The sequence below is a fragment of the Phyllobates terribilis genome, unplaced genomic scaffold (assembly GCF_046119375.1).
Source record: "Phyllobates terribilis strain yellow unplaced genomic scaffold, ASM4611937v1 Scaffold_12__6_contigs__length_324123572, whole genome shotgun sequence".
Classification (NCBI taxonomy): domain Eukaryota; kingdom Metazoa; phylum Chordata; class Amphibia; order Anura; family Dendrobatidae; genus Phyllobates; species Phyllobates terribilis.
This window is the reverse complement of record NW_027362772.1, coordinates 229,624,893-229,651,293: the sequence shown is the minus strand read 5'-3', so window position 1 is coordinate 229,651,293 and position 26,401 is coordinate 229,624,893. Positions and strand designations below refer to the sequence as shown.

At 45.3% G+C, this 26,401-nt stretch overlaps 1 protein-coding gene across 8 annotated transcripts in view; it reads right to left on the bottom strand.

Moving 5' to 3' along the window:
• Nucleotides 1-26,401, bottom strand: part of PLEKHG5 (pleckstrin homology and RhoGEF domain containing G5) — a 445,968-nt gene that overhangs the window by 147,770 nt on the left and 271,797 nt on the right. The window lies entirely within an intron of this gene.

Genomic DNA, 26,401 nt, shown 5'->3' with positions numbered 1-26,401 from the left:
ATGACTATGCAGAATACAGTCATAAGGGACAAGGAGCCATATGAGATAGATAGATAGATAGATAGATAGACAGATAGATACAGTGGTGGCCAAAAGTATTGGCACCCCTGCAATTCTGTCAGATAATACTCAGTTTCTTCCTGAAAATGATAGCAATCACAAATTCTTTGGTATTATTATCTTCATTTAATTTGCTTGCAAGGAAAAAACACAAAAGAGAATGAAGCAAAAATCAACTCATTGATCATTTCACACAAAACTCCAAAAATGGGCAGGACAAAAGTATTGGCACCCTCAGCCTAATACTTGGTTGCACAACCTTTAGCCAAAATAACTGCGAACAACCGCTTCCTGTAACCATCAATGAGTTTCTTACAATGCTCTGCTGGAATTGTAGACCATTCTTCTTTGGCAAACTGCTCCAGGTCTCTGATATTTGAAGGGTGCCTTCTCCAAACTGCCATTTTGAGATCTCTCCACAGGTGTTCTATGGGATTCAGGTCTGGACTCATTGCTGCCCACCTTAGAAGTCTCCAGTGCTTTCTCTCAAACCATTTTATAGTGCTTTTGGAAGTGTGTTTTGGGTCATTGTCCTGCTGGAAGACCCATGACCTCTGAGGGAGACCCAGCTTTCTCACACTGGGCCCTACATTATGCTGCAAAATTTGTTGGTAGTCTTCAGACTTCATAATGCCATGCATTCGGTCAAGCAGTCCAGTGCCAGAGGCAGCAAAGCAACCCCAAAGCATCAGGGAACCTCCGCCATGTTTGACTGTAGGGACCGTGTTCTTTTCTTTGAATGCCTCTTTTTTTTACCTGTACACTCTATGTTGATGCTTTTTCCCAAAAAGCTCTACTTTTGTCTCATCTGACCAGAGAACATTCTTCCAAAACATTCTAGGCTTTCTCAGGTAAATTTTGGCAGACTCCAGCCTGGCTTTTTTTATGTCTCGGGGTAAGAAGTGGGGTCTTCCTGGGTATCCTACCATACAGTCCCTTTTCATTCAGACGCAGATGGATAGTATGGGTTGACACTGTTGTACCCTCAGACTGCAGGGCAGCTTGAACTTGTTTGGATGTTAGTCGAGGTTCTTTATCCACCATCCGCACAATCTTGCGTTGAAATCTCTCGTCAATTTTTCTTTTCCGTCCACATCTAGGGAGGTTAGCCACAGTGCCATGGGCTTTAAACTTCTTGATGACACTGTGCACGGAAGACACAGGAACATTCAGGTCTTTGGAGATGGACTTGTAGCCTTGAGATTGCTCATGCTTCCTCACAATTTGGTTTCTCAAGTTCTCAGACAGTTCTTTGTTCTTCTTTCTTTTCTCCATGCTCAATGTGGTACACACAAGGACACAGGACAGAGGTTGAGTCAACTTTAATCCATGTTAACTGGCTGCAAGTGTGATTTAGTTATTGCCAACACCTGTTAGGTGCCACAGGTAAGTTACAGGTGCTGTTAATTACACGAATTAGAGAAGCATCACATGATTTTTCAAACAGTGCCAATACTTTTGTCCACCCCCTTTTTTAGGTTTGGTGTGGAATTATATCCAATTTGGCTTTAGGACAATTCTTTTTGTGTTTTTTCATTGAAGACAAATTAAATGAAGATAATAATACCAAAGAATTTGTGATTGCAATCATTTTCAGGAAGAAACTGAGTATTATCTGACAGAATTGCAGGGGTGCCAATACTTTTGGCCACCACTGTAGATAGATAGGAGATCATAGATAGATAGTTAGATATGACATAGATAGATAGATAGATAATAGATAGATAGATAATAGATAGATGAATAGATAGATGATAGATAGATAATAAATAGATAATGTTAAATAGATTGATAGATAGATAATAGATAGATAGATAATAGAAAGATAGATAATAGATTGATAAATAGATAGATAGATAATAGAAAGATAGATAATAGATTGATAAATAGATAGATAGATGATAGATAGATAGATGATAGATAGATAGATAGATAGATAGATAGATAGATAGATAGATAGATCTGCCTGTGCAGCTGACTTTCCTCTGCTGAGAAGCTTGATATTAGAGGTTTAAGCTCCTTGCACCCAGGCATTAGAGGTTTAAGCTCCTTGCACCCAGGCATTAGAGCCAGAGGTCCCCCTACTGCTAAGGCTGATCACCATAGATGAATTCATAGCTACTTCTTTATATCATGCAGGTTAGAAGATGACCACAAATGGCAGTTGGCAGTCCCATGTAATTAATTGTAGACATGTGTCCCATATTTGACACTAAATCATGACAGAAAAAGTCCTCGTTGTTACTCTATTACGATGGGAATTATCTTCTTGCTGCAGATTGGTAAAAGGTCAGAAGTGACACCTGATGAGTCTCACAGTAAAACCTTTTTATGTTCTCAAAGGTCACAAAGTAGAGGAGATCAATATTGGCATGTGAGATACTGGATGCTCGATGGAGGACATTTCTACATCACTCGGGTCTTTGTTTGCATCGATAATACAATAGAATAAAATATACGGTACATGCACATTTTTCATCTCTTATCATCAGCGACACACAGCAGTCCGGCTCTGACTCCTCAGCCCTGAGCACAACCATTTCATGGGAACACAGGTATTCACTAAATAAGACAAGAGAGCGGAGAGTCCACTTTAAGAGAATTTTCAACACAGATGCAAAACAGGATGGCTGCACATAATTTAATTATGCGATATATACATTGCATACATCTTATATATATATCCTTTTCGAGCTCTTTCCGGAGGGAGGTTTTTGAGGACACGCTGGTCTTTTGCAATAAAAGGAATATTCTCTGCAAGGTTCCTAAAATACATGTTGCTGAGCCAGGCAGAAAATGACAGTCACGAAACCACTTCTCTAACTTCTTGTAAATTATAAAGAGCACAAGCTGCGGTGAGGAGCCATTGCTGCTCTAAATACAAAACTAGTTATTACGGCCCATGTGCAGCTGATGTTCTCCCGGTAAATGAAAAGCCACTTGTAATTTTACAAAGTGGAAGTCTTTGTTCACGTCGTTCTATATGTTGTGCAAAATAGGTTTTACCATAGAGAATAACACAACAGATGGAACTATTTACTAAGACTGGATATAGACGTTGAGATGGGTAACTTTATATATGAAAGTTTATATTCGGGATATGGCGGTAAATCCCCATGTGTTATGTGATCATGCCACATATTTCTCCCTCTGTCATAGGTTTCACCCTTGAGTCTCAGTGATTTTTCTTGCATGCAAAAAAAGTTCCGAGTTTCAGCAGTTTTTGAACAGACTTTTATCAGAGTTTCATCATTTTTTTTCTCAGATGAAAAATTATGGTAAATGCTGGAGGTTTTTCTAGCTTCTATCAAACAGTCCGTGAAAAACGGACAGGATCTGAGTTCTGTCTGATTTTTTGAACGGATCCATAATCTAACATTGGTGAGATTGATCCGAGACTCGGGTCAAATTTGGACGATTTATGTGGACCACTCGGTTGGCGAAAATACAAGAACAAGTGAACAGCTCCATAGACTATATAATAGGTACGAGTTCTACACTCACACTTTGTGTGCGTGGAGTCTTTTTGCAGCGTTTTCAGAGCAGAAACACAAAGCTTTTGAAGTGTTTTGGAAGAGGATTTTGAGAATTTCCGCTTAGTTTCTGCTCCAAAACTCTTCGAAAAACTCTGTGTGCAAAGAGCCTTGGCACAGTATTGCAAAAAAGTCCTCTGCATTTCATTGTATTTCGTTGCTGATTTTAGGTGCATGGTACATACGGAAAAAATGCAACAAATCTAAACATCGCTGGAGAAAAAGTGAAAAATTTCAGTTCAGTTTGTCTTTCAGCAGCATTAGATATAGTATATTCAGAAAGGTATCATATTTTGTGCTGATGAGTCAGCAATCTGATCCTGATGTGATGTCATAGCTGTGCTATGTGCCCTGAGCCAATCGGATTTCTCCCTGGTGCTTCTACGGTTCCTCCTGCTTCACTCAAAACTGAGGAAGAGATCCCGCAGCAGCATCCCCCTCTTCCCCCTCTCTCCCTGTATTTTTTTAGTTTCCTTATAATTTGATGATAGATGAGATTTTCTGCAATTATAAGTCAACCGCATACTTAGTGGACTTTTCCAGCTGAGAATTTCACCACAAATGAAGGTGGGAAAAATGAAACTTCCCAATGAAATGATCAATTGCCACCACTAGGGGGTGACTGTATAAACAAATGTCTATGGCTCCTATTGACCTAAGTAGGAGCTAAATACAGATTGTCCCCTAGTGGTGGCAATAGGCAGTAAAGATTTTATTTTTTTGTTCTTTTGTGGGGAGGGGGTTCACATTCATTACTCAGTGCTAAAATAACAGTCTTATGAATTAAGACGTGCCCATTAATATTACTAGAAAGTATTATATATGTATTATCTACTATATAGGCAAAGGTTAACTGATAACAATATAATAGACAATTCAGCTATAAATATGTGACAAAGCAATAAACAATGGATAATGTGATAAAATCTAAAATTACAATTTTGCATTTTCTTTGTGATATCCTCCTGCTCATGATGGGATATTTTCTCCAGCGCCATAAATAATTGCCATTGTTCACGGTGCCAGCGTTGAGCCACTACTTGTTATTCATCGGAATTATGGTTTACCAGCTATTGTGTATTTAGGTCTAAATTAAGGAAGAACTTTATATTTTTAGCTCTGGGAAAACAAAATGTGATGGAATAAACCGATACACAAACTATAAATTAATAGGAAAAAGTATTATTATAGGGCAATGAGTGAGGACTGCTGGGTCACCCTGTGCTTGCTGCAAAGAGGTAGCCAGTAATTAAGTTGCATTTAAAGGGGATATTGTAACAGTAGTGTAATGCTAGCGTATGCCTTTACTTGACGATAGGTAAGTGTCCAGCTATAGGAGCCCCCATCAATCACTATAACAAAAGGGCCAACGTATTTCATGCCTCATTCACACATCACTTTTTAAAAACAGTCCAAGTTTCATCAGCGATTTTTGGTCAGAGTTTGATCCGAACAACATCAGTTTTTATCATACGTGAAGAGGAAAAAAAATGATTCTCTATTCTTTTCATATGCAACAGTCTGTGAAAATCAGACTGCACTCAGATGTCATCCAAGTGCGGTCTGATTTTTTCATGAACTCATAGACTTGCATTGCTGATTCTGATCTAACACTTGGATCAAAATCAAATATGTCCGAACACAGAAAATCACGGACATGTGAATGACCTCATTCACTATTGTAGGTAAGAGTGCTATCCGTGAAAAACGCAGCTAGCACTCGTACGTGAAAGACCGATTTCTGAATGAGGACTTAGGGATCATTCAGATGTCCGATATTTACGTATGAGTGTACCTTGGGACTGTGGGTGCTAACCAGGTCCCTAGAACTAGGGGCGCTATTGTCAATCCCTGTCCCCCAGATTACACCTGAAGGTGTAGATGCCGGGTTCACGTGCCTTACTAAGCTCCAAAATTAATCCTTATCTGTCTCCTCCCCCCCTTCAGGGATGTGGGAAGTTGAAGTGTATAGGAATACACTAACCAGACAAAAAGGGAAGACGTACTGGGATAGATGAAAATACCAATCATACAAAATACACGCACCAAACAACAGAGTGGAATGCAGGTTAGTTAAAGGAAGGAGAAACCAAATAGGAGAGGAGAGCACACAAAAAAAACCTCAAAGCAACAATTTCCTGAACAAATATCCAAACGCCAAGTCCAACCACAGACTACACCTCCAACTCCAGAATCAGGCAGTAAGAACTAACAATGACAATTCCTAAGTGCCAGAGGTGAGCATATATAGCAGAAGGGAGTGGCCAACCCAGAACAGCTGAGACAACCCAGGTAGGAAAGCTCCAGGAGCTTCAACTGTACAGATTAACCCTGGACATTTGAATAAAGTCTTAGACATTTCAGCAGGGAGCTACAATACATGAGCATTAAAAATGTTGTGCAGAGGGAAAAATGCCGAGCATCCCATCCCTTTGTTTTGTCAATCGTCTTTGTGACCCCCATGTAATTTAGTGTTATTAATGGTTAATAAAACAATGTCCTCCTGTAAAGACAGCTTAGATCACAGTAAGGATGTGTGATACCAAGGCGTGGCCCGATAATACTGTTATTTCTCTATCTTATATAGGTCATGTACTGTATATATAGGTTATTATAATTAACTTTGTGCTAATGATGTGGTTTTTCCCATCAGTCTGCAGGTCTAACATGTCAAATACACGGTAATCACATAATCAGCCATACTCATTTCGGAAACACTGATTCCTGATCATTGGCCCATGTCAACATTGCTCAGCCGACGAACCAGCAAATGCCTTTATGCCGCCTAAAAAAATAATCATTTTCAGCAACACATCTCCCCATGCAAAACGGGAATGTGCTGCAGACAGCAGGCAAGTACAGACCCACAATTAAATAAATAATAATAAATGGTCATTTGCCCCCATAGGGTTTGCATTGACCTGTATAAAAAACCTTTGACCTCTTTCCATAACTCCCATAGACTTGATAGACAGCAATATGACTAAGGGGTTTTGGCCAGAAACGCGTCAGAAGAATGGATATGTTGTTTTTTTTTTAAATCATGGATATCCTATATTTTTTTACTAAGATGGAATAAAGATTTAACTTTTTATATATGCCACATGGATCCCTCTGTTCTTTCTATGCCTCAGTCTAGTAGTTTACTTATCTTAAAAATCCTCATTAGACATAGAAGATCCATTTAAAGGGCAATATCGTTTTTTTTTTTTTCAAGAAGTTAACATTACTCAGCCATTTAACAACTTCCCACATGTGAGGATTTTTATGGATCTGTTGGAATTCCGCATTCATTGCCGAACACTGGGACACGTCAGAAATACCACGGAACATGCAATATATAGGACATCGCCCAGGGACCAGCACGGATCTCACAGCAATAGGTTGTTATCTTCAGACACAAATTAATTTCTACATATATTTTTCAGTAAAATTACAAATGCACCTGTATTGTTACTGCTTGGCTACTGCTCTAGGGCCATTCAGGGATTAGATCAAGATTGGTGGAGGACTTTTATGGGAGCTACATAAATAAGTAAGCAGTGCACCAGATACTAGAGGTTCCAGTCTTCAATCTTTATTGTGGATTTGGAGTTGTACCTCACCTGTCCTGGCTCCAGCACCGGGTTCTGCATTCCCTTAATGCCTTGAGCGGCTCCCTCTGCTCTTCTGCATGTTGGGTTAGCATGGAGGGTTCCTGTGAGGTCACGCTCCCATGCCTGATAGACTGGCTCTACTATACTGTTAGTCCAGATTTGCCTCAGAACCTCCTGTGTCACTCAGCTCTGCTTCTCTGCTTCCTTGTCACTGAGTTGACTCTGCTACATTGCTGTCCCACACTGCTAAACCAGCTGTTGTGACTACTACTCTGCCTCATCAGCTCCCGTAGTTCCAGTTCTGCTCCGTCGGTTGCCCTCTGCCTCCAATGTTCCAACTGGATCGTCCTGTTGCATTAATGATATTTGCCCGTGCTATCGCATCAGTGCCATCTGTCAGTGCTATTGCCCCCACAACAGTGACAGCCACAGTTCCCTCATATCAGTGACAGCCACAGTTCCCCCATAACAGTGACAGCCACAGTTCCCTCATATCAGTGACAGCCACCGTGCCTCTATAACAGTGACGGCCATGGTTCCCCCATACCAGTGACAGCCACAGTTCCCCCATATCAGTGACAGCCACAGTGCCCCTATAACAGTGACGGCCACAGTGATCTCATAACAGTGACAGCCACAGTTCTCCCATAACAGTGACAGCCACAGTGCTCCCATAACAGTGACAGCCACAGTGCTCCCATAACAGTGACAGCCACAGTGCCACCATAACAGTGACAGCCACAGTTCCCCCAAAAAACTGACAGCCTAGGTGCTCCCATAACAGTGACAGCCACAGTGCTCCCATAACAGTGACAGCCTAGGTGCTCCCATAACAGTGACAGCCACAGTGCGCCCATAACAGTGACAGCCTAGGTGCTCCCATAACAGTGACAGCCACAGTTCCCCCAAAAAACTGACAGCCTAGGTGCTCCCATAACAGTGACAGCCACAGTGCTCCCATAACAGTGACAGCCTAGGTGCTCCCATAACAGTGACAGCCACAGTGCTCCCATAACAGTGACAGCCTAGGTGCTCCCATAACAGTGACAGCCACAGTGCTCCCATAACAGTGACAGCCACAGTGCTCCCATAACAGTGACAGCCTAGGTGCTCCCATAACAGTGACAGCTGCAGTGCCTCCAGAAAAGTGACAGCTACAGCACCCCATAACAGCGACAGCCACAATACCCCATAGCAGTGACAGAATGCCCCCATAACAGTGACAGCCACAGTGCCCCCATAACAGTTACAGCTGCAGAGCATCCAGAACAATTAAAGCCACAGTGCTCCCATAACAGTGACAGCCACAGTGCCTCCAGGACAGTGACAGCCAAAAATGGCTCTTAAAATTCAGTCTATATTTCAATAGGCAGGGCAGTAGCTACTAAAGCCAACGAGCCATGAGCCCATGGTGCCGGCCAGTTAGTCTGCTCTGTCCAGAGTACTTAGTTCCAGGGTAAGGACAATGAACTGTGTCTGGCTGTGGCTCTGCAGCAGGAGCGGGTGACCCTGGTATAAACTGAGACATATAAAGTATAGGAAGGAGACGGCTCATTCCACTGATAATTTATTGGCGTTACTTAGTCTGAGCGCAGAACAATATTATATTTCATGTAACCGATTTCTTCTCAGTAATGAGCTCTTTCTACCAAACCAAATACATTTGTAAAAGTTTCCTACTTTTACAATAATGACTATGTGAGTTAAATAACTGCGGCCGGGTCCCCGCCACCTCTCTGCTGTATTATTCCTGAGATAAATGGAATCAGAGGACAGATCAAAGGGGCCCCGGCCCCCTTCACATGTGACCCCCATGTGATACTTGTGTAAGCAACAGCATTCCACGCGCTCATGTCTCTCCTACTACTAGTCCTATGCAGCCCATGAGCTTACAATGAGCTCACCCAATAATGACAATATGGAAATATATACTGTGGTTCTTCAAAGTTTGTGAACCCTTCAGAAGTTTCCATACTTCTGCATAAATTTGAACTAAAAATTCATCACATTTTCAAACAAGTCCTAAAAGTAAAGAGAAAATTAAAAAATATATATATATTAGACTGTCTTTTTTTTTTAGGAAAATCATCCAATACCACACATTATCTGTAAGTGGCAAAAGTATATGAACCTTTCATTTCAGTATCCGGTGTGACCCCCTTGTGCAGCAATAACTGCATCTAAACCTTTCCAGTAATTGATTAGTCCTGCACATCGGCTTGGAGGAATTTTAGCCTATTCCTCCCTATAAAACAGCTCCAACTCTGTTATGTTGGTGGGTTTTCTCCCGTGAACTGCTCGCTTTAGGTCCTTGCAAAACATTTCTATAGCATTAAGGTTAGGACTATGACTTGGCCTTTCCAAAACTTTAACTTTATTCTTTAACTATTCTTTTGTAGAATGACTTGTGCACTTTCGGTCGTTGTCTTGCTATAGGACCCATGTTCTCTTGAGATTCAGCACATGGACAGATGTCATGGCATTTTCCTTTAGAATTTGTTGCTATAATTCAGAATTGGTCAACCAATGATGGTAAACCGTTCAGGCGCAGATGACGTAAAACAGGCCCAAATCATGATACTGGCACCATCATTTTTCTCTAACGGCGTGAGGTTTTATGCTGTAAAACAGACTTTTTCTTTCTCCAAACAGAAAGCTTCTGATTTAAACTAAATTTGGTCTCATCCATCCATAGAATATTGTTTCGGAAGCCTTCTTGCTTGGTTAGGTGATCTGTAGCAAACTGCAGATAGGTAGCAATGTTCATTTTGGAGAGAAGTGGATTTCTACTTCCAATCCTGCCATGCACATGTAGCGCCCCGAGGGTTCGGCCGCTACAGGGGTATTGCACCTCTGACAGAGGTGTGATATTCCACTCCCAGGTAAGGATGGAGTATGGACCAGGGCTCAGTTAGCTGCATACAGCACACACACCCCATTTCCGAGGGACAGCTCAACGGTGCTTCCACTAGACAGAAGTGCAGGCACGACCGACTATGTCCCTGTCTGGAGTGGGGAGGGGGGTGGAACACCCAGTGCTGTAGGGGCAGATAGGGGTTGGTTTCTGAGCATAGGAAGGAGCCCATTGGTTGCTGGTCACCTGGGCTCATGGTCAGAGGGAGGTATAAAAGGTGGGCACCATCTTAGATCTAGGTTCGTCTGTCCAGAGAGGAGAAGACAGTGAGTAGAGGCTCTGTAGGAGCTCTACTCCAGAAGGGCCTAGTGAGAGGCCGAGGAGGAGGTGAAGGGGAGCTGTGGTGCCACCTGAGCCCAGCTCCAAGAGAAAGGAACAGGAAGGAACGGAAAGGGAGAAGAAGAGACAGAGAAACAGAAGGGCTCAGGAACAAGAAGGTAGAAGGGACCCTAAGAACCCACGAGAATCCAGGGTGAAGGGTCAGGCAGATTAAGGGTACCGGATCCCAAGTTGGTGGAGGAGAAACTACCCTCAGCCAAAGACCGGTCGTCATGATCATTTATTGGTGCGACACCTCATCAAACCTGCTAGGAAAGGCACCATATAGGACAGCGGAGGACGGGGCCCACGTTTACCCGCACAAGTCCGCGGCAGCTGGACAAAAGTGGGTCACTGGTGAGGCAGGCCAGAGAAAGGATTAAAGGGGGTCCTGTGCCATGCTCCTGAACTGCCTGGGAGTTGACCGAGCCCCACACCTGGTGGACGCAGCACGGCTCGGGCGGTCACTACCTGTACAGAGGTGACCTGGAGTACCTGAACTGTGAGCAAACGACATTGGACTGCAGTACGTTGTCTGTGTGCTCTTTTGCTCCTCCAGCACTATCAGCACTGGGACTCTCACTCCCCATCACTCCCAACATCCGCTACACTGCCCTGGGGCCGCACTCTTCCCGTGGGGAGTCACACCATCCCAGCTGCACACGTCATCGGCCCCAGCGGACTGCCTTGCAGCGGCGGTTCCTAATAACCGCAATCCACGGGTGGCGTAGTCGGACACTATCTAAAGTACAGTAGCAGACTACCATTGGTCTGACCACCCTGAGCCGCGGGACCGGGCCACCACTACTACCCCCATCGTTCCCCTATCGCCCGGATCCGCGTGCCCCACGGCCCAGGGGGCAAGTCAGCTTTGGCGTAGTCGGCAGGATTTCGTGCCCGCTAACAACGGGTACTGCGCGCCTGAAAAGAGACTGTTTCGTTGTACTAAAGATGGCGCCCGCCCTAGAAGAACGAGCGCCATAATGTGCGCGCCAAAAGACCACAGGAGGCCGCCTCCCATCGTGGGCCGGGTCCCAGAATGGCGCCAAAGAGGAAGCCCGCCCCCAACAACCATGAGCACGGCTGTGGAAATGTCCGTCAACGTGGGGGGGCAGCCCCTGAGAGTGATTGTCAGCAGAATACCCCAGGACCACCCCCCCTGGGGGCGGAAAGAGAAGAAAACTGCGGGGCAGGGGGTGGTCTGGATCAGTCCAGACAGACCGCACCCGAGGATGGACGCCCTCAGCAGCACCAGCCTCCTGGCCCGAAGCCTGCTGCAGGCCGAACCGCTCTGCAGCCTAGCAGAAGTCCTAGCGCAGCTCCCCAGAGACCCGGAGCGTGCGCAAGCTGCACTGGAGGACCTGGAGCGGAGGATGGCCCGGGCGCAGCGAGGTGCACTCACTGAGTGGAGAGAGGAACTGGCCCGGCAGGCCGAGACCCACCAGCGACAGGCCTCAACCGCACCCCGGAGTTTGCCTGCCTCTGAGGACGGCGCAGGAGGAGAGAGGACCGGAGGCGACGCCGCGGAGGGAGCCACGAGGACTGAGGCAAGTGAAGGGGACGTCACCACCCCAAGCCCAGCAACCGCAAGCCTGCCCCAGCCTCCCGTCGCAGCACCCAAAGCCCCACTCACCGCACCTGTTGCCACGCCGCCACTGCTCCCAGCTAGGCCTCAAGCGGCGAGCGCCGCGGCCACGCCCCACCCGGCGCCACGCCCCTTGACCCCGGGCGCCGTAAAGCAAGAAGCATCATCGGCCCGGTCGCAAGGCCTGGATGACCCGGGCGCCATCGCTAAGCCTGCGCCCCTGTCCCGGATGGGACTGCCACCTAGCGCAGCCAAAAGACCCCCGGCCTGGTCGCAAGGTCGAGTGCCCCCGGGCGCTGCTCCCAGATCAGGCCCCCCCACTATACCATTGCTGGGCGTGGACCTATTGGCACATCATACCGGTCCGGATGGACTGCCGCTGGAGTGGCCGGCGGAAGTGACCAGCAGTCAGCCATGGAAGGCCCAGCCCCCGCGCGAACCTCTGATACCGGCTCCAGAACCCGTAGAGGTCACCCTACCCCCACTGGAGGACGTCCAATTTGCGTGGGACCCCACCAGCGAGAACTTGATGGGGTTCTCTCAAGAGACCCGGGCAGACGCGGTCCGTCATCTGGAGGCCTGTCATCAGCAACTGGCGACCTTTGAGCGGGAGCGACAAGAGAGGCGCGTCAGAAAGGAACGGCTCCAGGCCCAGAGTGCTGAACAAAAACGTAAGGCCCGCCAAGACCCCCAAGCAGCCCGTGGTCCCCGAATCACCGGGACCATAGTCAAATTCCACATGGAAAATGGCTGGGGTTTCATCAGGGGCCCAGAAACCGCAGGCGACGTCTTTGTGACCCGCAGGGATGTTGAGAGTCATCTACCTGAGGGACATCGTGGCCGTGACTTGTACCCTGGTGATGTGGTCGCCTTTACCCGCCACGTAGGCGCAAAAGGACCGTACGCCCTACATGTTCATCGGCTCACTGAGGAGGAACTACAACACCGCGGCTATGAGGAGAGCCAAGAGGACCCGGACGGGTCTGAAGAACCATATGAGGAGGAAGAAGGAGCATATGGAGGACACCGCTACTAGTAAGTAGCCATGTACCTGTGTACATAGTTACCCGTCAGGGTACAGAGAACTGATTACTGTTAAGAGACTGTTACCTGTGTGCCCCTCATCCCCTACCAGGCTGAGGACTGTGAGCAGCCATTCCCTTCCCACAACTGGCCGAGGACTGAGAGCAGTCAATCCCTTGTATATAGTTGCGCTTCCTAAAGCGCCCCCTACTGGTTTTATAAAAAGACTACCACGTCTACCTCGGGACAGCAAGTCCCTCGAGTTTACAAGTTTGCCAAAGTTCCTGCACTTACAAGAAGAGTGCACACCTGGTCGCAAGTTGCACCGCCGCAAGGATCCAAGAATGTGTTGTAAAAATGTTTTCCTGCAAATGTTTTATATGAAAAGTTTTTATATGCTGCTAGATAGTAATGTGAATGTTTTCTAATAGTGTTTATATGTCAAAAGAGTTCCAGAAGTATTAGTAAGCGTTTTATAATAGTGTGACAAGAAAAGAAAAGCGTTTCCCATAAAGGGAATTGAACCATGTTGCCTGTTTTCTGATGTGAAAAGTTTTAAAAAGTTTGCATGTCCTGTAATTAACTGTTTTTGCTCTTTTCCAGCCCGAGGACGTGCTGTGCTTTACCAGGGGGGAATGTAGCGCCCCGAGGGTTCGGCCGCTACAGGGGTATTGCACCTCAGACCAGAGGTGTGATATTCCACTCCCAGGTAAGGATGGAGTATGGACCAGGGCTCAGTTAGCTGCATACAGCACACACACCCCATTTCCGAGGGACAGCTCAACGGTGCTCCCACTAGACAGAAGTGCAGGCACGACCGACTATGTCCCTGCCTGGAGTGGGGAGGGGGGTGGAACACCCAGTGCTGTAGGGGCAGATAGGGGTTGGTTCCTGAGCATAGGAAGGAGCCCATTGGCTGCTGGTCACCTGGGCTCATGGTCAGAGGGAGGTATAAAAGGTGGGCACCATCTTAGATCTAGGTTCGTCTGTCCAGAGAGGAGAAGACAGTGAGTAGAGGCTCTGTAGGAGCTCTACTCCAGAAGGGCCTAGTGAAAAGCCGAGGAGGAGGTGAAGGGGAGCTGTGGTGCCACCTGAGCCCAGCTCCAAGAGAAAGGAACAGGAAGGAACGGAAAGGGAGAAGAAGAGACAGAGAAACAGAAGGGCTCAGGAACAAGAAGGTGGAAGGGACCCTAAGAACCCACGAGAATCCAGGGTGAAGGGTCAGGCAGATTAAGGGTACCGGATCCCAAGTTGGTGGAGGAGAAACTACCCTCAGCCAAAGACCGGTCGTCGTGATCATTTATTGGTGCGACACCTCATCAAACCTGCTAGGAAGGCACCATATAGGACAGCGGAGGACGGGGCCCACGTTTAACCGCACAAGTCCGCGGCAGCTGGACAAAAGTGGGTCACTGGTGAGGCAGGCCAGAGAAAGGATTAAAGGGGGTCCTGTGCCATGCTCCTGAACTGCCTGGGAGTTGACCGAGCCCCACACCTGGTGGACGCAGCACGGCTCGGGCAGTCGCTACCTGTACAGAGGTGACCTGGAGTACCTGAACTGTGAGTAAACGACATTGGACTGCAGTACGTTGTCTGTGTGCTCTTTCGCTCCTCCAGCACTATCAGCACTGGGACTCTCACTCCCATCACTCCCAACATCCGCTACACTGCCCTGGGGCCGCACTCTTCCCGTGGGGAGTCACACCATCCCAGCTGCCCATCGGCCCCAGCGGACTGCCTTGCAGCGGCGGTTCCTAATAACCGCAATCCACGGGTGGCGTAGTCGGACATTATCTAAAGTACAGTAGCAGACTACCATTGGTCTGACCACCCTGAGCAGCGGGACCGGGCCGCCACTACTACCCCCATCGTTCCCCTATCGCCCGGATCCGCGTGCCCCACGGCCCAGGGGGCGAGTCACACACAATTGATGCTCAGTTTCCAGTGGACAAATGAACATTAACATTAGCTAATGTGAGAGAGGCCTTTAGTTTCTTAGTGGTTACCTTGGGTTCCCTTTGTGACTTTATGGACTATTATACGACTTGCTCTTGGATTGATTTTTGTTGGTCGACCACTCGTGGGAAAGGTAATAATGGTCTTAAATATCCTCCATTTTACACAATCAGTGTGTAATTGGTGGAGTACAAAGTCTTTCAAGATGGTTTTGTAACTTTTTCCAACCTGATAAGCATCATCAACTCTTCTTCTGAGGTCTTCAGAAATCTGCTTTGCTCTTGCCAGGATACAGTTCCACAAATGTGTTGTGAAGATCAGACTTTGATAGATCCCTGTTCTTTAAACAAAACAGGACACCAACTCACACAACTGTCATCAGATTCTAATTTCACCTTTAAATTATCTGCTAAACCTAAAGGTTCACTTTCTTATTCCACTCACAGACGTGATATTTTATCATTATCCTCCTAAAAAAAATGACAAAGTCTAATATTTCTGACTCATTTACGTCTAGGACTCGTGTGAAAATCTGATGTTAGTTTAGGTCAAATTTATGCAGAAATATGGAAAATTCTTAAGGTTTCACAATCTTTCAAACACCACTGTGTACCAAGTATACTAACACATAAGAAGGGATCATGTCCTCATAGGGGCTATTTAAGCCCAATGATGGAGCAAATACTGATTTATTAATTTATTAATACATATAGTAACAATTAGTTTATAATATGCAGGATTATCCCATCCTATAAAGTGATTAAATACCAGTAGGAAATACCATCACTTTATAGTACATTGGGGTCCGTAACCCACTGATCTTGAAAATATCACAGTCTGCACAGATGTCCGGGTCACCTGCTGTGCAGGTAAATGGCGCTAGATTAACGGTTATTCCCTGCACAGTGTCGCTCTTGGCCACCCGGCTGTGTTGGGAAATGGTCCGGGTCCATCGTCATAAAGTGATGGTATATGATAGTTATATGCTACTCATTTATATGATTATGGGAATACTCCTTAGTTTCATTTTTTACAGCTTTTCTCCAAAATGATGTAGTAGGTCCCACAAAGAAGTCAGCATTAAAATTATTAGGGAAGAGAGGGTTAGACCAAAGAAAGCGCTGGTGATGAAGGCATCTTGCCTTATGACTTACAAAGGGTTAATGTACCCATGAGTATATATAAAAAAAAAAAGTTCAAGAATATGGTGTAAAAAAAAATATCGTTAATGTCGCACATGCATTCTTTTGGGTCACTATTATGTTACGCTCATTCTTTTACAAGGTGGAGCAGCTCGATGTGGATGGGACGGCGTCATAATGGACAGAATTGCTCTGCAGCGGTTTACATACAAGAGACAGGGTTCTTTATCAAAGATCAAAATGGTCCCTCATGACGGTGCTCTAGGAAGGCCCTTGTGTCAGCAGAGAGAAAGAGACTGCCCAGGGCTGGACACTTTTTCACAACCTGCTCCATAGCAGCCCTATTGTCTACTTCCAACCGTTAGAACCATTAGCACTTGTGGTTGCCCGGCCTTAAGCTACAAGTCTTCAGCACTTTATGTGACTGCAGACTTGTGAATCCTCACACTGTGTGCACTGCACGCAGTGAGGATTCTCTGGAGCCGGCACAAGGTAGTGTAGGGCGCGTGACTGCAAGTATGTGATCTGCAAACGTGGTCCCGTGCCGACTAGACGTGCGTGGCCTCGCTCAATGCAAGTGTATTGAGAGAGGCCGGATACAGTCTAGTCGAAATGTGCATACTTACGGTCACATGACCTCCCGCTACTGGCGCCGGCCCTGGAGAATCCTCACAGCACACAGTGTGCATGATGTGAGGATTTACAAGTCTGCAGTCACATAGAGTGACTGCAGACTTGTAGCATAAAACCGGATTACCCTTTAAATACAATTTTCACAAACCTATTTACACACCAACACATAAACATTTATAAGGGATAAAGGCATGTATGGCAACAAGTGTGTTGATTTTTTTTTTACAGTAGCAAGCAGCAGAATTTTGAATGCAGCTCTGGAGTATCATACAGATTGTAACAAGAATCAATACAAGATAAACAACGTAATGTATTTACAAAATTGTTTAATCTGTAGAACTGGCAATATGATTCCACTATGCCAAGTGATGGACGGCAACTGCTGGAAGATGAAGTTGGTTCTCCTCCGGCAGCTGTTAGCCGGATGAGCTGCCCCCCTCCTCCAGTCATTTTGGCTGGAGAAACCTTAAAACCATTCATGTTTTCCAGTGTCATGAAGCTTCGGCTCTCCCACACAGCAGTAAAAATGCAAAAAAGTGGACTCTCCACCGAGTGTTTTCAGGCTTCCTCTTGTTAGACGTTCCTATGACAACCCCTTTAATCTGCAGAAAATTGCAAAAAACGCCCCCTCGTAAATTTCATTATTTTATTTTTTTTACAGCTTTTCTCCAAACTGATGCAGTGGTCCCACATAGAAATCCACATTAAAATGATTAGGAAGGAGAAGGTTGAAAAGTGCAAGTGTCGACTCAGACCAAAGAAAGCCCTGGTGATGGAAGCCTCCGGCCTCTCCTGGTGACGTGCAAGGGGTTAATGTACCCATGAATATGTAAAAAAAAGAACATGGTGTAAAAATGGCCAGAGGCTCCCGCGCTCAGTGCAGGCTGCTGTACAGTCATCTGGTATTTTCTACAGCTGTATAAACAGTCTGGTTAGACCATCCCCAGCACCGGGCGACTGTGAGCCTTGGCACATATCGAAAAACGTTTTCTGTCAAGGTCAAGTAATCAGTGTAATTTACTGTACAGCGGATGCACACACCACAGCAGGGGAGGGGGCTTACTGTCCATCAATGGCCTACGGTGAATAGTCTCGAGGCTTTACGGATCATTGGTGCTTTAATTCATAACAAAGGTTTTTTGTTTTCTCTTTTTTATACCTTAGTTCAGTTTTAGAAGGAAAAAAAAATGTATCTTCCTGTAAACAGCGCCACTCTCATCCATAGGCTGCGTGTGGTATTGCAGCTCATCACTATTCATGTGGTATTGTTAGATTCATGTGGGTCCTACCAATTTCTAAAATGCCTACTGTTTTCCCCTTGTCACAAGATTGAAAGCAGGAGGGTTGAATGGAAAGGCTGTTCACACACGCTGCTACATTTAAAGGGAATATGTCAGCAGGTTTTTGCTAACTCATCTGAGAGCAGCATAATGTAGGTAGAGAGAAGCTGAATCCACTGATGTATCACTTAGATTACTGGGTGTAGCCATTCTGAAACAATCAAGAGCTTTTAGATTTAGAATGAAGCAGAGCTGAGAAAGCTAGCCCCGCCCACACCAGGCTCTGTATATACAATGACCATAGACAGTGAGCTGCTTATCACAGAAGGGGGGCGTTACCGGACTAGTCCGGCAATGTTCATCTCTTAGTGCAAAATCCTTCACCGTTAGTAAACGCCAGCACGCACTTTGACAAGTGACGCATCCATGAATTCTGTGTTTCAGCCTCTATGTCCTGCTGTCTTCAGATTACATAGCAAAAACCGGCTGACAGATTCCCTTTAAAGTCTTACGTTATTGATTAAAGTAGCTGAGCGCATCGCCGGGCTTTTATTGTCACTCCGACTGAACAGAATAGCAGGGCGCATTGGCGTCCGGTCAACTCCGATGGACCGGTCCTATCGTCGAGTTATCACCTATCCTGTGGATCCTTACTTTTATCGGAAAATCCCTTTAAATAACCAATGCTACAGTCAATTCTAAGTCTACAGGGATAAATCTATACAGAAATCTATACCCATACTATTTGACGGTCATTGGCCACATACAAATGATATATTGGACTTGGACAACCTACACACAAAAAAATAATTCCCCTTTAAATTTTATTGGCAAGAAATTCAGTTTCTGAATTTCACAGCCATTAGAACAATCTTGTTTGGAATATCTCCATACTTCTAATCAGGCTGCAGCGGATATTAATTGCCTTCATTCCAGATAAGATAGAAAAAGAACACGTACAGTGCCTGGTCTCCAAACTGTATGGAGCTTTCCTTGTTTGGTTAAGGTAGCCCTTAAAAGGCAATCTGCATGATCAAGATAGTGAAAGAAACTTGATATTATAAATTCCCAACACATCTTAGTCACAGGGTGAAACATTATAATGACTATAATTTTGTCCATAAGGGCAGTATTATAGTAGTTATATTCTTGTATATAGGAGGCAGTATTATAGTAGTTATATTCTTGTACATAGAGGGCAGTATTATAGTACTTATATTCTTGTACATAGGGACAGTATTATAGTAGTTATATTCTTGTATATATATTGCAGTATTATAGTAGTTATATTCTTGTACATAGGGACAGTATTATAGTAGTTATATTCTTGTACATAGGAGCAGTATTATAGTAATTATATTCTTGTACATAGGGGCAGTATTATAGTTGTTATATTCTTGTACATAGGAGCAGTATTATAGTAATTATATTCTTGTACATAGGAGCAGTATTATAGTAGTTATATTCTTGTACATAGGGGACAGTATTATAGTAGTTATATTCTTGTACTTAGGAGGCAGTATTATAGTAGTTATATACTTGTACATAGGAGCAATATTATAGTAGTTATATTCTTGTACATAGGGGCAGTATTATAGTAGTTATATTTTTGTACATAGGAGGCAGTATTATAGTAGTTATATTCTTGTACATTGGGCAGTATTATAGTAGTTATATTCTTGTACATAGGGGACAGTATTATAGTAGTTATATTCTTGTACATAGGAGCAGTATTATAGTAGTTATATTCTTGTACATAGGAGCAGTATTATAGTAGTTATATTCTTGTACATAGGAGGCAGTATTATAGTAGTTGTATTCTTGTACATAGGGGGCAGTATTATAGTAGTTATATTCTTGTACATAGGAGCAGTATTATAGTAGTTATATTCTTGAACTTAGGAGGCAGTATTATAGTAGTTATATTCTTGTACATAGGAGGCAGCATTATAGTAGTTATATTCTTGTACATAGGGGCAGTATTATAGTAGTTATATTCTTGTACATTGGGCAGTATTATAGTAGTTATATTCTTGTACTTAGGAGGCAGTATTATAGTAGTTATATTCTTGTACATAGGAGGCAGTATTATAGTAGTTATATTCTTGTACATAGGGGCAGTATTATGGTAGTTATATTCTTGTACATAGGAGCAGTATTATAGTAGTTATATTCTTGTATATAGGAGCAGTATTATAGTAGTTATATTCTTGTACATAGGGGCAGTATTATAGTAGTTATATTCTTGTACATTGGGCAGTATTATAGTAGTTATATTCTTGTACTTAGGAGGCAGTATTATAGTAGTTATATTCTTGTACATAGGAGCAGTACTATAGTAGTTATATTCTTGTATATAGGAGCAGTATTATAGTAGTTATATTCTTGTACATAGGAGGCAGTATTATAGTAGTTATATACTTGTACATAGGAGCAGTATTATAGTAGTTATATTCTTGTACATAAGGGGCAGTATTATAGTAGTTATATTCTTGTACATAGGAGCAGTATTATAGTAGTTATATTCTTATACAAAGGGGGCAGTATTATAGTACTTATATTCTTGTACATAGGGGGCAGTATTATAGTAGTTATATTCTTGTAGATAGGAGCAGTATTATAGTAGTTATATTCTTGTACATAGGGGGCAGTATTATAGTACTTATATTCTTGTACATAGGGACAGTATTATCTATATATATAATGGTCTTATCCCGTCTGTCTGTCTGTATTTCTGTCTGTCTGTCCTGGAAAATCCCGCGTTGCTCATTGGTCCGGCAGCGGCCAATCAGCGCCGCGGGATTTCTCAAAAAAGATGGCGGCCGTTAGCGGCTCATCTGCGGGACGGAGATGCAGCCGGGACATGACCGGCGCGAGGCACTCATCTCCCGGCCGGTAGCAGCAGAAGGACCTCGACCGCCGGAGCCATCTGCGGGACGGAGATGCAGCCGGGACATGACCGGCGTGAGGCGCTCATCTCCCGGCTTCTCGCAGCGGAAGTAGCCACACAGGCAGCGGCGCTGAACTCCATGCGGCTAGAGTGTCAAGGGAGGACCGGGGAGCAGTGCTGCGGGTCGGGATACTTCTGCTGCGAGAAGCCGCTCATCTCCCGGCTTCTCGCAGCGGAAGTAGCCGCACAGGCAGCGGCGCTCCCCGGTCCTCACCAATACGATTCCGCTCCCCGGTCCTCACCAATACGATTCGCTGATTGGTCGCATTCTCCGGCCGCGACCAATCACTGATCTTGGCGCAAAAGTTAAACACCGCTGTGCTGATTGGTCGCGGCCGCTGCCCGCGACCAAACACCGATTTGGGCGCCACATTTAAATAGCGGCCGCGACCAATCACCGATCTTGGAGCCACATTTAAACACTGCTGTGCTGATTGGTCGCGGGCAGCGTCCGCGACCAATCAGCGATCTTGCCGACACATTTAAACACTGCTGTGCTGATTGGTCGCGGACGCCAGCCACGACCAATCAGCGATTTTGGCGCAAAATTTTAACAACAATCTGTTGATTGGTCGCGGCTGGCAGCCGCGACCAATCATCAAGATTGGCGCCAAATTTAAACAACGCTCTGCTGATTGGTCGCGGACTCCAGCCGCGACCAATCAGCGAGATTGGCGCCAAATTTAAACAACGCTCTGCTGATTGGTTGCGGCCACCAGCCGCGACCAATCAGCGAGATTGGCGCCAAATGTAAACAACGCTCTGCTGATTGGTCGCGGCTGCCAGCCGCGGCCAATCAGCGAGGTTGGCGCCAAATTTAAACAACGCTCTGCTGATTGGTTGCGGCCGCCAGCCGACCGCGACCAATCAGCGAGATTGGCACCAAATTTAAACAACGCTCTGATCTCACGACGGCAAGTGTGAACGGAGGACCGAGGAGCGGCGCCGCCGGTCGGGATGCTTCTGCTGCGAGCAGCCGCTCATCTCCCAGCTGCTCGCAGCGGAAATACCCGCACAGGCAGCGCCGCTCCCCGGTCCTCACTAATAAGACGTCAAATTTAAACCCCGCTCTGCTGATTGGTCGCGGTGGCCGGCCGCGACCAATCAGCGATTTTGGTGCCAAATTGAAACACCGCTCTGCTGATTGGTCGCGGTCGCCGGCCGCGACCAATCAGCAGTATTGGAGCCAAATTTATACCCCGCTCTGCTGATTGGTCACGACCGCCGGCCGCGACCAATCAGCGATTTTGGTGCCAAATTTAAACAACGCTCTGCTGATTGGTCGCGTTCGCCAGCCGCGACCAATCAGCAGTATTGGCGCCAAATTTAAACCCCGCTCTGCTGATTGGTCGCGACCGCCGGGCGCGACCAATCAGCGATTTTGGCGCCAAATTGAAACAACGCTCTGCTGATTAGTCGCGACCGCCGGGCGCGACCAATCAGCGATCTTGCCGCCAAATTTAAACCCCGCTCTGCTGATTGGTTGCGGTCGCCGGCCGCGACCAATCAGCAGTATTGGCGCCAAATTTAAACACCGCTCTGCTGATTAGTCGCGGTCGCCGGCCGCGACCAATCAGCAATATTGGCACCAAAGATTAGTCGTAACCACCGGCCGTGACCAATCAGCGATACTGGCGCCAAATTTAAACACCGCTTCGCTGATTGGTCTCGGTGGCCGGCCGCGACCAAACAGCGATATTGGCGCCAAATTTAAACACAGCTCTGCAGATTGGTCGCGGTTGCCAGCCGCGACTAATCAGCATTATTGGCACCAAATTTAAACACCGCTTTACTGATTTGTTGCGGTGGCCGGCCGTGACCAATCAGCGATATTGGCGCCAAATTTAAACAACGCTCTGCTGATTGGTCGCAGTTAACGGTCGCGAATAATCAGCATTATTGGCGCCAAATTTAAACACCGCTCTGCTGATTGGTCGTGGCCGTGACCAATCACCATTATTGGCGTCAAATTTAAATACCGCTCTGCTGATTGGTCGCGACCGCCGGCCGCAACCAATCAGCATTATTGGCGCAAAATTTAAATCCCGCTCTGCTGATTGGTCGCGTTCGCTGGCCGCGACCAATCAGCATTATTGGCGCCAAATTTAAACCCCGCTCTGCTGATTAGTCGCGACCGCCGGCCGTGACCAATCTGCGATATAGGCGCCAAATTTTTACACTTCTTTGCTAATTGGTCGAGGCCGGCAACCGTGACCAATCAGAGATTTTGGCACCAAATTTAAACACCGCTCTGCTGATTGCGCCCGGTCAGCCGCATACATATTCTAGAATACCCGATACGTTAGAATCGGGCCACCATCTAGTAGTAGTTATATTCTTGTACATAGGGGTCAGTATTATAGTAGCTATATTCTTGTACATAGGGTCAGTATTATAGTAGTTATATTCCTGTACATAGTGGCAGTATTATAGCAGTTATATTCTTGTACATAGGGGACAGTATTATAGTAGTTATATTCTTTTACATAGGAGCAGTATTATAGTAGTTTTATTCTTGTCCATAGGGAGCAGTATTATAGTAGTTATATTCTTGCACATAGGGGACAGTATTATAGTACTTATATTCTTGTACACTGGGCCACAATGATAGTAGTTATGTTCTTATACATAGGAGCAGTATTATAGTACTTACGTTCTTGTATATAGGGAGCAGTATTATAGTAGTTATATTCTCGTATATAGTAGGCACTATTATAGTAGTTATATTCTTGTACATAGGGGCAGTATTATAGTAGTTATATTCTTTTACAGAGGGGGCAGTATTATAGTAGTTATATTCTTGTACATAGGGAGTGGTATTATGGTAGTTATATTCTTGCACTTAGGGGGCAGTATTATAGTAGTTACATTCTTGTACATCGAGGGCAGTATTATAGTAGTTATATTCTTGTACATAGGGGGCAGTATTATTGTAGTTATATTCTTGTACATAGGAGCAGTATTACAGTAGTTATATTCTTGTACATAGGAGCAGTATTATAGTAGTTATATGCTTGTACATAGGGGCAGTATTATAGTAGTTATATTCTTGTACATAGGAGCAGTATTATAGTAGTTATATTCTTGTACATCGAGGGCAGTATTATAGTAGTTATATTCTTGTATATAAGAAGCAGTATAATAGTAGTTATATTCTTGTACATGGGGGCAGTATTATAGTAGTTATATTCTTGTACATAGGAGGCAGTATTATAGTAGTTATATTCTTGTACATAGGAGCAGTATTACAGTAGTTATATTCTTGTACATAGGAGCAGTATTATAGAAGTTATATTCTTGTACATAGCGGCAGTATTAAAGTAGTTATATTCTTGTACATAGGAGCAGTATTATAGTAGTTATATTCTTGTACATCGAGGGCAGTATTATAGTAGTTATATTCTTGTATATAGGAAGCAGTATAATAGTAGTTATATTCTTGTACATGGGGGCAGTATTATAGTAGTTATATTCTTGTACATAGGAGGCAGTATTATAGTAGTTATATTCTTGTACATAGGGAGCAGTATTATAGTAGTTATATTCTTGTACATAGGTGCCGTATTATAGTACTTATATTCTTGTACATAGAGGAAGCATTATAGTAGTTATATTCTTGTACATAGGAGCAGTATTATAGCAGTAATATTCTTGTACATAGAGGCAGTATTATAGTAGTTATATTCTTGTACATAGGAGCAGTATTATAGTAGTTATATTCTAGTACATAGAGGCAGTATTATAGTAGTTATATTCTTGTACATAGGAGCAGTATTATAGCAGTAATATTCTTGTACATAGAGGCAGTATTATAGTAGTTATATTCTTGTACATAGGAGCAGTATTATAGTAGTTATATTCTTGTCACGGGTGTGTCGCCACGAAGATCGTCACGATTACACAGCCTGACTTCTCGCAGCTGACTTTTTGGTGCTTTGTGTTTTTCGGCAGTGAGGGAGTTAATTCTCTCTCTCTCTGTGCTAGACGAGGTCCAGCCTCGCCCAGCTGCAATCAATGCTGCTGTAGTGAGACTCCTTCAAATGCCTGCTGGTCTGTTAGGGAAGTGTCGGTGAAAGCATTTCATGCAGACTAACAGAGCGGATCGTGGTATTTGGAGTTTCAGAGATAAGTGTATTTGGAGAGTTTTTTCCCTTCCTCGCTTTATCATTTATCTCCTTTCCCGTTGGTGTTCCCTCTGTTGTAGTTGTGTAGTTTTTGTATGCAAGGTGGTTTTGGTTTTTCCCTTGTACTGTCTCGTTCGTCTAAGTACTGTGTGTGGGCATATTATTACTTGTCCCCTTTTGTTGTGATCGGGGTCCTTCTCAGGACTAGATTACTTAGGTGCAGGGATCCTCAGGAGGTAGGGGTTACGCTGGCGGCCTGGACCTCTGTACCTTTAACAGTACCTCCAGGTTGAGGGATTAGTCAGGGCCCCAGCTTAGGGTCAGCTTAGGCCCCCTACCTCCAGTACACAGAGACAGCGTGACATTTTCACCGACCACTTAGTTTTTCTCCAGCTACCATGGATCCAGTAGCCGGTCTAGCTCGGCAGTTGCAGAGTTTGTCCATGGAGCTGGCGGACGTTAGGTCCAAGGTTTTGTATCCTCAGGAGCAAGCCGGACCAGAACCTAAAGTAGCTCTCCCTGACAGGTTCACTGGGGGGCGGGACAAGTTTTTTGTTTTCCGGGAGGCATGCAAGTTGTACTTTCGGCTGCGGCCTCGGTCATCGGGGAGTGAAGAACAAAGGGTGGGAATTGTCATCTCGCTCCTACAAGGGGACCCACAATCTTGGGCGTTCTCTCTTCCCCCGGGCTCCCCGGCTCTCCAGTCAGTGGATAGGTTTTTCGCTGCTCTGGGACTCGTATATGATGACCCAGATCGGATCTCCCTTGCTGAGTCTAAGTTACGTAGGATTCAGCAGGGAGATCGTCCGGCGGAGGAATTCTGTTCGGAGTTCCGTAGGTGGGCCACGGACACCCAGTGGAATGACCCGGCTCTTAGGAGCCAGTTTTGTCAAGGTTTATCCGACAAATTACAGGATGTGTTGGCACAGTATGACTCTCCCGCGTCACTGGAAGCCGCTATGGCCCTTGCTATTCGCGTTGACAGACGGCTTCGGGAGAGCTGCGGGATAACTCTACCCCCTGTGATGACTCCACCTCCTACAAGGTCCCCTCATATGGTGGTTCCCCTGGTCAGTCCAGAGGAGCCTATGCAATTAGGAGGGACATCATTTCGGGGGAGGGGACCGGTGGTGCGCCATAAGACAGGAAGGTGTTTCTTCTGCGGGAGAAAGGGACATTTTATTGGGGGGTGTCCATCCCGTCCCTTGCAGAGTGAAGAGTCGTCGGAAAACTGTTGATCCCAGGTTGTGTGGTGGACGGCAATCTGGGAGTAGGTATTTCGTCCCT